A 14,300-nucleotide genomic window follows, 5' to 3' on the forward strand; every position below is an offset into this window, starting at 1 on the left:
GGAAGGGGAAAACAAATGTCTGACAGCAAAGACGAGTGAAGACAGAAATCTTTCCAGAGGAGAAATCCATTGACCCGTAGCAAGCAACCGGACTAGCAAAGGTTTTGATTGTCCCTTGTCTTCAGCCTAACCACTCACTTACTGAGCCTCCTAGACAGGAGGAATTATTGCTGGTCTTGGATAACTGATTACAGGCCCCTTTGTGCCGTGGAGGAGCAGGATTTCATCAGGTCCCCTTGTTGTCTTCCTTGCCATGGATGTCTGCTTGGCTTTTTCACCAGTTTCCTGGCTAGCCGAAAATCCCAAATAAAAGGGAAGAAGCATATTTGGTTGAGGACTTGAGCCAGAGGATGGATAGAGAAATGGAAAGTCTTTGAGGGATTTTGTTTTAATTTGATAAATATGAGAGATGACTTATCTGTACTGCATCGACCATGGCAGGCCGTGCTATTGGGTATGGGGCCTCATTGTGCTAGATACTGCACACACACCTGATGGGACAAGAAAATCCCTGATTTTATTAAGTATAACTGGTCGATCAGGATGGATTCCCTCTTCTAATACCCTCCCAAAGTGGTTTGTCAGGGCTTAGTCTGCCCATCTCAGTGCACTTGTGTTATGAAGCAAAACTGGCTGCCTCACTGTCCTCACCGCCACACTGGACAGGTACATAAGTATCAGCTAAAGGTGAACTGTAACTTAGTCCTGACTTGGTTTTGACTGCATCTCTGAAGTGACAGGCACTCACAGCTGCCCTGTCCAGTACGAGGTACTTACTACCTGAGAGATGCACTGAAGTTGTTAGCTGGTGAGGAAATTCAAGAGTAGTACGATTTTCTGATTAACTCCATACATCTGGAACCTGTCCTATCGATGATTCAAGGGTTTGCCTCTTAAAAGTGCAGTATAAAACCATGGAAAAGCAAGAATCAGCCAGTGTGGCACCCTTGAAAGGTAGACTAATAAACAGCGCTGAAGAAGAGAGTAGATATCCAGCAGCAGCGCAAGTGCCCACGCATCTTTGTGTGTCCTGGCTAGTCTCAGCCTCAGACTGTCTATAAGCAATGCATACTCTTAAAGTGTAACAACCCCCCCCGCAAAAAAAACTTTTGTCTACATTAAAGACTTAAAGCCTTGAGTTTGTCACATTTTCTTTTTCTTCTACCTGGAACTAGGAGGAAAGGGTTTCAAATATTCTTGGCCACCGAGCACACAAAGGTGCCAAGGAGCCCTGCTCTGAAGCATTTATAATCTAACTGTAATAAAGCCTGCAACACTTACGGGTGGGCTAATAATAGACCCAGGGATAAGACAGTTTGATAGATAAGCCATGTTGCTCCATTACAGAGGTAAGCGGTGCCAAGAATAGCACCAGCTGAATTCCCCCATGTCAGCAACCATTTAACCTCCACGGCATGTGTGATCTGTCTTCCCGCAGAAGGGGCCAAATTTCTGCTAAGTTTAGTTCAGGAACGTCAGCGGCATCCGTGCATCTGTTTGCGGGCTTGGGCTCGACATGTGAGTTCGAATCATACAACCACAGACAGCGAGGGTTGGAAGGGACCTCAGAAGGTCACATCTAGTTCAGCCCCATGATCCAAGCAGGGCCACCCCAAATACACCATCCCAGCCAAGGCTTTGTCTACCTGGGTCTTAAAAAACCTCCAAAAATGGAGATTCCACCACCTCTCTGGGTAAGTTACTGCAAGGAAAGCTAAGAAATGAGCTTACTCTAGGGTAATTCAGTGGTAATTTCCAGCATGGACGTTCTCACCTCATGATAAGTGCAGTGAATCTTGTCCTTTGCTAACGGTGGAGTTTGCATTGCCCATAGGGTAAGCTACCTTGCATTGCCCATAGGGTAAGAACGTACACATGGGAGTTGCCATGAAGTGAATGATGTGCTCTGAAGTCATATCCTAGAGTAACCTTGCAGTGACTTGTTTGTAAGCCCATGCACACAGAAAGGCGTCTGTCCATCTCAGTTCAGTCATCCCATATTCATACTCTTGTAAAACTCAGGATTGTCATCCAGACGGTGACTCCATGGTGGTGGCTTCTGTAGAAACAGGCAGGGATACAGTTTCTGCCTTAAAGAGCTTCCTAGCTCTGCAGACACATTACAGCCAATCTCGTGGAGTCATCCACTCACTGCTTTAGGGTGCCCCACTGCTCTGGGTGGCTCGCGAGGGTAAAAACAGCTGTTGCATTTGAGGTGATTCTGATTGATCTGAGTCCAAACCCAGTACAAAAGAAGAGCGGCACTTTCCTTTACACACATAACTTGTTCCTGAAATGAATGGCAATTAAGTCATGATTGTCCCTGGAAAAAGGGTTAGTGCACTTTACATTGCATGCTTCACAGGGACTTAGTGGGACAATGAGCTTGTAGGATCCCTGGAGAAAAGGCTTTCTCCTGGGAGAGACTGCCGAGCTTCCAGGATCCACTGCAGCCTGCTAGGCAGGTGGCCCCAAAGCCCCCTCTCCCTTTCATGGAAACTTCAAAATATCGGGCTTTCATTTCAACCCCGAACGCAGCCAAGCCTCGTCGCTTTGAAATTCTCTGTGCAATGGAAACCCTTCTCCCATCTAGCTCTGCTTTCCCAGAGCAACACTGTCCTGGGGGCTTTGAGCATGCCATTCTCCAGGGCAGCGGAGGGCTTGCATTGATAGGTTTGTGTTTACACCACATTTAGGAGGTATAATGGCAATCATCCTTAAATTAGCTTTAATTGAGCCAATTCCAATACCAACAGCACTAAAACCAATGAGGCACACACTTCTGCATGGGTTACACATACCCCCCCGGCATCCCGCATATGTCTTTGGCACCTGAATTTCCTGCCCTCATTGCTTCATTAGTCTTGGTCCCTGAAGGAGCTAAGTTCAGTTTGTCTCTAAACTACACGTGCTGCAATCACACCTCCCGCTGCAGTTTAAATGCACCCAGTGACTCCAGAGCTTTAAGGTGAGCACAGTGCTGTGGACATGGGTGGTTCTGCAGCAGAGCGTTTCCAGACACGGTGTTTTAAGTGCATGTCTTACTACTGCAAAGGAGTGAGGTGCACTGAGCTGGGTTTCACCCTGGTGATTAGAGGCACCTCCTAATTGTGGCTAGATGAAATAGCAGCACATGGTGACCTATAAAGAATATGAGCACCAAGTTTTCCGGTTGGAATTGGTGACCATTAAAGCAACCCCACTGGTTCGAACTGTTCCAGCTCTGGGTTGTTTGCTGTTCAAATTAACCTGGGTGTAATGACAAAGAAGAATAAAGGAACTGGAGACCCCAGGTCCCTGACAAATGACTGCCAAGTAGCTCTTTATCAGCTCTTTAATACCATATGCAGAACACCAGCATGACTCTTGGGTCGATCCTGTTCAAAATGCTTTCTTACTACTAAACTTGTGGATTTGGGCTGAGATCCCCGCAGTGATCACAGGTGATCAGACCCTTCCCATCCAGGCATTACACAATAGGATTAAGTCAGCAGGAAAATGGGCTAGATTCAAACTCTGGAGAGCCATTTAGCAATGTAGGCTGCCTTTCTCATGGCGGTACCTTTGCTGGGCAGTAGACTTTTCCTCCTTTCCTTTCCAGCCCAAAAGATGAATCAAAGCAGTAGCATTATCTGTGAGCCTAGATTTTCAGTAGGTATTTGGGGAGGAATGATGGCTCAGTAATAAAGCCGTTACCTTATCTTGCCTCCACTGCCCTTGAACAAATCACTTAACGTCCCTCTGCGGGACCCAGGGAGGACGTGTGAGCGTCGTACGTTAACAATGCCAAAGAAAAGATCTGATTAATCACTTGAGTTGCCTTGTTCGCATGGAAAGGTATATGTCTCATGTTGTCCTGTCGTCTGGGAAACTTCCTCAAGCAGAGGCTAGGAGCCAAAAGAAAGAGAGAGCAACACACAACTGGAAGAATCCATGCATAAATTACCGGGGGCTAGTCTTGAACACTATCTCTTCCCTTTGCAACACCATCTAATAAATCACATCCTTTTACTGAACTTCCTCATGGCTCTGGGCTAGGCAGAAGCTAATCAGTGTCAATGGCATTTTCTTTATGCAAGAAAGATGTCTTTATTTCAGGGCTTTTGCTGCGCGAGGCCCGGAGTCCATGTGGGCATCTTTTAAACCGAAGCCGAACATGACAGCTGGCTCTCGCCCGCCGTAAGTACGATAATATTTTTGTAGATGCAGGTGATGTATCTTGTGCTCCCTAGGCACGACTTTCCTCTGGATGCCCTCAATGCCCGTTTTCTGGTTATGGCCGTGTCCATCGGTGGTCAAGGGTGCCCTCTTCTGGCCCAGCAGACTATTGAAATGGCTTTCATGGACTAGGGGAGCCGAACTTCAACACGGCGGTCAACTACAGGACGAATGACAACTGCTAGTAGTAGTGTCAAGCAGCACTGTGTTATCCCCTGGGGTCCCCGTGGTACTAGGAGCTGTACAAATACATAACAGAAGTGGTCTCTGCCCCTAAGACCTTGCAATCTTGCTCGGCACATGTATCCCCAAGGGCATGTTGAGTATTTACCCAGTGTCCCACATGAGTTTTTCAGCCTCTGCTGTGCCTATATGGCTACCCATACCCCAGCTAGCTTACCTTTGAGCCAGTGCGGATATGTCCACCTGCACGATAGTGTAGTGCCCTCTCAGTCCCTACTCCTACTACACGATAGTGGGAGTAGGGACTGAGAGGGTTTAGATGATGATGAAATGCTCGGTGATGAGCCAAGCAACAGAGCAAGTGCTGGACTGAAGACGGGGGGAATATTTGAGCAGTTCTCAACTGTAGATCTCAAAGCAGTTTTAAGAAAATGGAAGCATCTTCTTTCCCTTTATAGATGAGGAAACTGAGGGACAGAGGGTGAGCTGTTAAAAGCCACGTGCCGATCAGGAATGGGGTCACGATCAGAAGTCGGGGTCTCCTGGCTCCCAGCTTCATGTCCTGTTTGCTGGCTTGCCTTGAGTAGCCATTCAGCATGAAACCAGCCCTTCCAGCTGTCAGTAGATGTTGACCATTTATTTTTCCCGATTTAACACTTGGGAAGACAAACAGCCCGGTTGGTAAGATGTCATTTTATCTGGTCTGACTTGCATTTGCATATTTTTTCTCCAGCTGACCTGAGCCCTTTCCAAAGGGCCCATCACCACAGCATAGCTTCCTCACTCTGGTATAGCCTGCATGACTAAACATTACTCCTGTGAGCGTGAGTCCTTCAGGTGAAGCCGTTAGATTACAAACGCTTCAAGGCACGGCGAGCCATTTCCTCTGGGTAAAGCACTCTGCAGTTTTACGGTGCACTAGCAATGTCTTCTAGCACTGAGAGTAGCAAAGAGCACAGGCGTTACAGCTGTGGTCTTGGGCAGGATGCCTCCTGCAACAGTGTGCTTCCTTTTGCGGATAACCACTCTGAGCTGCAGCGAATGAAAATGAGATGAAAGTAAAGCTGGCCTGGGGACAAAACTGTTCATCAACATGGGAACTTCTTTCTGCAGTGGTGTCTGCTCAGGACGTAGGTGTCTCAGGCTGAGGCGGCAGTTTCTGGGCAGAGACGGAGAGATTATTCTGGTTTGCATCAATCAGATGGAGCAGGGGCTTGAAGATCATCTTCCACAGCGCAGGTGAGTACCTTCCTTGAGGGCTGTGAGGTGGGTTGACCTCTCTATTTAATTTTCCTTTGAAAGGTTCTGGGGTTTAACTTGATGCTAAATGGGAACACTTTTCCAATATGGTATATTTTCACGGGATGGGAAAAGCATTTTCTGTCTTGCTTGGCAGATTAGATTCACAGAATCACAGACAATGAGGGTGGGAAGGGACTTCAGGGGGTCACATTTAGTCTAACCCCCTGCTCCAAGCAGGACCAGCCCCAACTACATCATCCCAGCCAAGGCTTTGTCTACCCTGGTCTTAAACACCTCCAAGGATGGGCACTCCACCACCTCTCTGGGTAACCTGTTCCAGTGTTTTACTACCCTCCTGGTGGAAGTTTTTCCTAATATCCAACCTTAACTTCCCTTGCTGCAACTTGAGCCCATTGCTCCTTGTCCTGTCATCTGCCCCCACTGAGAACAGGACCAATTCATGGGCCAATTTCCAGTGCCAGGATTAATTATGGGTTTTAGACTCCCGTGTAATTGTTCTTGATTGCTGGATTGCCCTGCCAGTTGCCATCACACTCTTCCAGGTTTAAATTTGCCCAAAGACCCCCAAAGACCACACCTTGCTGAGACTATTTGGTATTCCAGCTCTGATGGGCCGCAGGTTCACATGCCCCTTTACCTCGCACAAAATTATTCAGGTGCCCATACCCTATGTGGCAGGTGGGAAGTGGAGATGGGGGTCACAGGAAAGGATCTTGGCTCATAAGTTGAGTTGAGTTCAAGTAAGTTAAAAGGCAACATCAGTTTCTAAAAAAAGAAAAAGGAGCTTCCCACGTCTCATCATGTGTTTCCTGAGGTGAGAACTATTCTTCGTAATGACCCACTGCAGAGTCAATGAACTATTTCAAGGAAGTCCCATACTCAGAAAGGCTGTTTCCAGGAAGAAAGGGATGTCTGACTGGCCTTAGCCTCACATGCAGCCGAGCTGATCGAGGGTTTGTCATTGTCATATGCTCTGCTTAGGACCAGACATAAAGGTTTTGGCGGGGGTGAGGGTGGCATTTGGTACAGAAAGCTGCTATGTGAATGGCATGCTTTAGGCAGTACGGGATGTAGCCATTGATCATATAGCCTGAATTGCACATCTCTATCCTTTTGCTGGGGAGCTGTAGAAAAGGCAGTGATATACCCTCTCTACACAGCTAGCTACAGTAGATTATTTTAAGGTACATAACAGAGCCAAGAAAGGGGGGGTGGCCCAGCGCTAGCTATGCACAGAAAATGGCAGGGGTCCAACCTGTATGTGTCCAGCTATACGCAAGAAGCCATGTATAGCAACCAGACACTTGGCTACCAGCTCCAGGAATGATGCAGCATGTCCTTGAGTTGCAAATGCTGGCACCGTGCCGATTTACGTATCTACACGTATGCAAACCTCTCTCATTCACATGGTATCCCCATAATAGAGAGTGTCTGTGTACAGGGAAGGGGAGGTAGATATCCACTGTCTCTTCTGAGAGACCTACTAAAAACCCTGTAGCCTAAAACATGCCTTGCGATACCTCTTTTCCCCCCACTTAGACCTTTCTCCATAGCTGAAGCTTTCCTGAAAGCTCTTCACCTTCACTGATTGCACATTCATCGGGATAAGCTCTCTTAGCATGTGTTCATACAGCACCTTGCACAATGAGGTTTCTGAACATGCTTGCGGCTCTACGCTCTAGCTACTCCGAGCCTTCTGGATGGGACAGGATATAAATCCCCAAAAACCCCAACAAAATAAGAACACGTTGCTATAGGGATATATAGTAATGACAGTGATATGTTGCAGATCAAGAGAATATTTCTGTTCAAAAGCCACAGAAACTTAACGATTTTTTGGCATGGATCCACTTCCCTTTTTCTCCCACTAGATGGAGTAGAGAAACTAGTGTAATGAAACGGGCTTTACTCCTTACAAGTCGGTGATGATGCGCTTTGACAAAACCCGCCAAGATGATCTGATTGGCTGAAACTTGGCAATTCACACATTTCTCAGAGAAATGCAGAGCTCCATTCATCCCAGGCATATCATGCAGGTATTCTGTGGCTCTCATCTTTCTATTGGATCTACTTGGTTAAACTTCAGACCAGGGAAATCAAGTGCGTAACACGGAGTACATCGTTATGACTCCGTGTACATCATTATGACCCCCCCGCCCTCCCCCCCAGCACAGAGCTGTACCTGTACAGCAGCAGTTTTTTCCCCTTGCACACAGAAAATACATGTGATTTTGAAAGGAATGCAGGGTGAGCACAGGCATTCACGTCTGGACTGTGCACACCTGCCTTTTCACAAGCGTATGGATAACTTCTGTTGATCAGAAAGTTCATCAGCCTTAATGATATTAATAAAACTTTCTTCTGCTTTAATACCTTTCGTCGTCAACTTCCGCTCTCGTAGCTCAATGGCATGGCTTTAAAAATGGGTCTCATCGCTGTTTATAAAGTCATCTTGGGCCTTGTCTCTACGGGGATGCTCCCAAAATTATGGTTACCATGGTGACTATGAGTTCATAGGGCTCATTGATACAGGTGGCCACACTCTTCCAGTGTGTTTGGGAGAGGAACATATAGATGGAAAAATAGCAGCAGTGAACTTGCTAACGTATTACATGGTTTTTGTCTCTTGTATCAGGCCACGTGAGCCCCACTCATGATTATCAGCTGAAAATGATGACTACTCAGTTCCCCAGGAGGGGATTTTTGGAACCGCTGCATGTGGGTTGTGTAAATCTTTCCTCGTGGCTAGTACCAAATGGTCCTTGGCGCCGAGTGAAGTTATGCTGCAGCACAAAAGAGGCAAGTAAACAAAGCCTGGAAAAACCTGCCTCTTCCTGCACAGAATAATGCCAGGGGCTTCCAGAAAAATGGCTAAATGGGTTTCCCTTCCAACCCTCATCTAGTTGGGCGACCTGGGGACAGTAGAAGTTCAGCAGTATGAGGAAGGTAACCGTGGTTTGTCAATTAGCGGGGTCTAAATCAGGCATTTGAATGAGGCCCTAAACCAGGGCATCAAAGTTCATGATGGCAATTGGCTCCAACAGCTCCAGAGAGCCTGCAGGAAGCACGCAGCTCCTGAACCACCAAACCATGACATTTGTATTTGTAACCACTGCCGCAGTTCTTGGATCGGACTATTCAGGCCCATGAGACATTGCAAACGCTCCATGTCATTTGGGCTGCAATATCCACCGTCTCCCATAGATGAAAGGATGCCAAAGAAAGTCAGGCTTCATTGTGCGAGGCACTGTTGCACCGGTGCTTCCCACTACAGGACTGTGGGGCACTGTGGGGAAGTGCAAGAGGTGGGAATCCGGTGCGAGAAGAAAGGGTGGCCACCTTATACTCCTTTTGCATCTGGTTCGAGGAGAGATGCAGAGTTCAGCCAGTTGATCAAAACCTCCTGGGGAACGTAGCACAGAGCTCAGGGCCTTGTTGCACCTTATGCTGTGAGCCGCACAAATGTTGATTGTTGTTAGTGCAAGCTTGGAGGTTGCAGCGGTCACACCCTAAGTTTAGAAACCTGCTCTGACTGTCCTGCACCTGCACCTGCACCTGCACAGCTGGGACTTGCTACGGGCTGGAGAGCAGGGGCAGGACTCGGAGCTGTAGCTTCAGAGAGCTGGTGAGCAGCACGGATTGGACCTAATTCTGCCCTGGAGTGGCATAACAAGTGCTTAAAACCATTTTACAAGGGTGCAGGTTGTAGCTGTGTTGGTCTAAAGTCATAGGCAGACAAGGTTCTTTGGGTGAATCCTATATCTTTTATGAGACCAACGCAAATAGTTGGAAAAAAAATTTCTTAGCAAGCTTTTGGGTTTAAAAACCCTTCATCAGACTGAGCTGGGCTTTTAAACCCGAAAGCTTGCTAAGAATTTTTTTCCCAACTATTGAAATTGGTCTAATAAAAGATATCGGATTCACCCAAAAGACCCACCTAAAACCATTTTAAGGTGTTAATGTGCAGACCATCCAGGAGTTAGGCGCTCCAGGGGCTGCCTAAAATTACCACATAAGGCCTCAGGGTAGAAGCGAGGCATCTTTAATCCAGTCCCCCATGAGGGATTTGGGGCCAAGAAAAAAATTATGTAGAAAATACAGCAATTTTCAGTATAAAAGTGACTGAGTACACTATAAAATGAAATACTGGTCGGGATATGGGTTGAAACGATCAGTCTGCGCAGGGACAGTCAAGCTACAAGCTCAAAAACAAAACCCAAGTAGTCAGAAATGTCTACAAAAATCTGGTCCATCTTCAAAGTGATGTTCTTGACTGACACACGATCTTTCTTTGACACCCTGACAGTTTTCTGCTACTCCTCACCCCCGTCCAGTGTTTCTCTTCCCTAGGTTTTGTACTACCTGTACAAAATACAGTTTCCTCCTCTTAGGAGGAAAAGAAACCCTGTTCCTTTTTTAAAAGGGAAGAGAAACTGCCAGGGGACGGATGGTTTGAAGTATGGGAGAGGTAGCTGAGAAAACAGATACCTCAAACAGACTTCTAACTTCTGCCACGTGATAGATAATAGCTCAAGATGACTCATCTCACTGCACATGGCTAGGGAGCCTGATGGGATATCAACCATTTCAGATATCAGCTTAAGGTTACTTGGCACAGAGCTATAGGAGTGATTGAGTTTCTGCACCCCAGGGACTGCAAACCACGAAAGGATTTTTTTTGCTACAAGGAACATGCATAAATCCCCAAGCCAAGGAGACTCCTGTCTGTACCGTGCATGCATGGTCTTTCATATCATCTGGGTCTGAGCCTTGAGTTCCCGTTGCACTAAGAGCTAAGATGAATGAGGGAGGAAACCCTGGGACAAGTTACCCTCGTCGGGGAACAAAACAGAGTGGTACCAAGTGAGGACACGATGGTTTCCAGGAAGGTGTCCAAGAGAGGGCATGCAGGGCCAGAGCTGGGACTTGGAGGTGAGATCAATGGGGCTTTTTGGTAACTGCTTAATTAGACACCTATAAAATGAGTCCACCTCAGTTGGTCCAGTTGTAATGCTGCAGAGTCAAGATGGAAACCAGCTCAGTGTCCACTGCAGGGAATCCACTCATACGATTCTTGCAGACAAACAAGTCAGAAACAGCAAAAATAATGGGTCTGAATTTCAAGCTCATTGGTTTGCCCGATGTGCTTGCACAAAGGTATCGATACCAAGATCAGGGCTGATAAACAGCGAGACAACAGGTGGTTTCTCTTTTCACTTCGGGCAATGGGTGTTTCTGTGGTTCACGTTGGTTAATCTTTCGGAAGCTGTCTCTTCGTGTATGGCAACATGCTGTGGCCCACGTGCTGTAGGATCCCAGGAGAAGAACACATATTTTAGCCTTCCCCTTGTCACTGGGGTTATCTAGGGTTTGGCTTAGCCTGTGCTGTAAGGTAGAGCATCTTTGAGGCTGTTCTAACAGGAGACAACCCCCCAAAAACTATTGAGCAGCACTGCCTCTCCCCGGCCATGCTGCTGCCATGCCCCTGTCTTCGAGGGGTAGACCAGCACCGAGGTGGCCGTGCTCTCCCATGTGAGAGGACTGTTAAAGCCTGCTTTATGCCACTTGCACCATTGGAGGAGTCACGGCCACACCTCTGTGAGCAAGGTCTGTGCCCAGGTGAGTTGCCCTCGTGTTACAAAGGCGGAGCAGGGTCACTTGTGCGCTTGTCTTGTGCGCGTGCCCCAGGAAAGCCCCGTAACGGCACTTCCATTCACTCTTGACACACTGGAGCAGAATAACCCCTGCATCTCGCCGGGCTTTCTGGTAGGTGCTGCAGCACGGGGCCTGCTGCAACGTTGGGGTCAGAGGCTGCAAATGGGTCTGGGTGGAGTCCATGACCCAGGCCCAGACTTTCAGGCCCGGGTAGGGGAATGAACACGGTTCATTCTCCATTGGGTTGAAATTCTCAGCTCGAATGAAGAATGGGCCACTTGCTTTGCAGCTCACTGCTGGCTCTCATCCAATGCAGAACTGAGCGTGGGAATTATTGGATTCCTTGCAGGGAAGACAGAGGCATCCAGCCAGCCCCACGAGGTAATAAGCAGTTGGTACCGAATGGCTGTTTTACCCAGTCTGCGGGCCTGGTTGCACCTTATGCACTGAACCGTGCAAATGTTGATGGGTGTTTGCGCTACCTCGAGTTTTTGGAGCAGTCGTACTTCAGGCCATCGGGGGCCTGGAGGACTGAATGGTAAAAATCCCCCCACTCCCATGGTGAGTTCCCCCCCCTTCCCCTTTGGACTCCCCAAGCTCCCCCCCTTCCACCCCAGGGGCTCTCCCCCTGCCCCTCAGGCTTCGCCCCCAGCCTAGAGAGCATCGGCAGTGGCCGGGCAAGCAAGTCAACCCTTCCCTGACTGCTTCCCTAGGCCACAAATCAGTTGGGGTGGGGCAGGGAGTGGGAATCTGGGGTGCCGGAGAGAGCAGGATGGGGGCACTGGGCCCAATCCAGGTCAGCGGGCAAGTGTGGGGTAGACTAGACTGGCTGCCCCTTGGTATAACACCAGCTTGATCAGAGATAATCCTGCCCTGGAGTGATGTAACTCTGAGTCACCTAATGAGCGCTTAAGGCTAATTTCAGGTGTTAGCGTGCAGACAATCCAGGGGTTAAGAGCTCCAGAAGCTGCCCCAAATTACCACGTAACTAAGCTCTGAGAGATAGAGGATGCTCCACCCCGGACGGGTAAGGACATGACGCCTAGAACCGGACAAACGAAGACAAACCAGAAATGCAGCATGGTAGCACCTGCCCTGCACCCGTGTCTGAGATGATGACCTGAAGGGAATTCTGCAACGACGTGAAGCTTACCGGGAATATTTCCCATGCAATCCCAGGAAGCCTTTGGCTGCAAAATAATACTTTGTTTTTACACGTGAGGACACTTTTAGTCCCCATCCTTGCAAGGAAATGATGTAAGTGGGTCTTTGGACTCAATGGAGACCAGCTTCACGATTGAAGCATTATCTAATGTGGCCCAGTAATTACCTATGCAGTTTCTCCTTGGACATTTATACCTGTATTGCCCAAAGGCTCAGAGTCTTCTTACCGTGGCATTCAGTGATAAACATGTTGTTCTAATTTTTTTTATGACGATTACACAGATTAGGTAGGAAAAAACCCAGTTAAAAACAAATTGATTTTTCTGGGGGTTATTATCTATCTGTGTTATCTGTGAGCTAATTATAGGACTAGAAAATCAATAACAAGTTACAGCTCTTATCAATGCCACTGGCTAAAATTGCTGCATATTGCACTGAAATATTTCCTCCTGAGCATTTGAAAGTCTTGATCATCACCTGCTTACCATGAGGCAGACAACCTAATGGTTGATGAGCTTTTATATTTCATTATGTTACAATAACAAGGCATACCAAAATCATTTGTGGCAGACAAATAACAGCGCAAGTGCAGTGTAGCTGCAGGCTGGGGTGCCAACATTTTTCAACCCACTTCAGGAAGATTAGAAAACTTGGATGAGATCTGTGATTTTTTTTTATTATTATTTATTTTTTTAAAGATTATGAAACACAGTCATTAAAAAAGTTCAGGCCTTTCTTCCAGTTGACCTTTTTCAGACTTCATTCCATAAAAAGTAAATGCTTTGGACAGTGAATATACTGCCTTTTCTCTCCAGCAAAGGAAAGAGATGTGCAATTCAGGCTAAATGTTCAATGACTACGTCGCAGGCATAATTTCCCTTTTAAAAACAGAGGTGGAGAGGACGGGTGTGTACGCCTGTGCTGTGTAAACAAGTGGTGTTGACTGTGGCAACTCGTTTAGCCCCAAGCCTCAGAAAGTTTGGGTAAGCATCGTCTAATGTCCACAAAAAAAGCAGTGTTATGGGAGTGTGCCTGAGATGTGGAAAAGCCTGATCCTGCCTGGAGCGGAGAATCTCCCTTTGAAGAATGCAATACGCCCCGCTGGTTGTTTCCCTCGTGCCTGGCGTGTAACACTAGTGCCACGTGAATTGGTGCTGCTGAAACAGCATAGGCATCTGCTTTGCACTGGGGTAAATTACTGCCGAGATATAGGGAAGCAGAGGGACTGAACTCCTTCTCTTGATCAAGCTTTAAAGGGAGAAAATGCAAGATATGTCAAGGACTCACAAAGCAAAGGGGCCGGGAAGGTTTCACCAGTCCACCTGACCTGGACAGCTACACATGGATAATAGCAGGGGGTTGCATTGTAGTTTGACCCATGCCTTTTGTATCAGAGGCTCTTAAAGAGCTTTTTCAGAGGGGTAAACTGGGGCACTGATGGATCAACTCTCTTGCCAAAGCTCACACCGCGAGGAAGCAGCGAAGCCCGATCCTAGTACCCAGGCAGCCAAGCTCCAAGGAACAGGCTGACAAGCTGTGTCCCGTCACATGGGCAGGGAATAATCAGTCATCATCTATCATTTTTGTACTTTTTCAAGTCAACCCAAGAGATGAAAGCTGGCTGTCTGGAGGGTTTAGACTATTTGTCATTTTGAAGGTTTGATGTCTGTGTTCCTGTCTCATGGGTTGGACACACACAGATGGATCCCAGCTTTTGGAGCTGTGTATGTTTTACCACATGCCAGGGCTCAGTTGATGCTTTTTAATTCCTCTTCTTCGTCTTTATTGTTTGCCTTCCCCTAGCAACCACAAACCCA

Source organism: Crocodylus porosus, unplaced genomic scaffold, assembly GCF_001723895.1.
Source record: "Crocodylus porosus isolate Cpor-Errol unplaced genomic scaffold, CroPor_comp1, whole genome shotgun sequence".
Classification (NCBI taxonomy): domain Eukaryota; kingdom Metazoa; phylum Chordata; order Crocodylia; family Crocodylidae; genus Crocodylus; species Crocodylus porosus.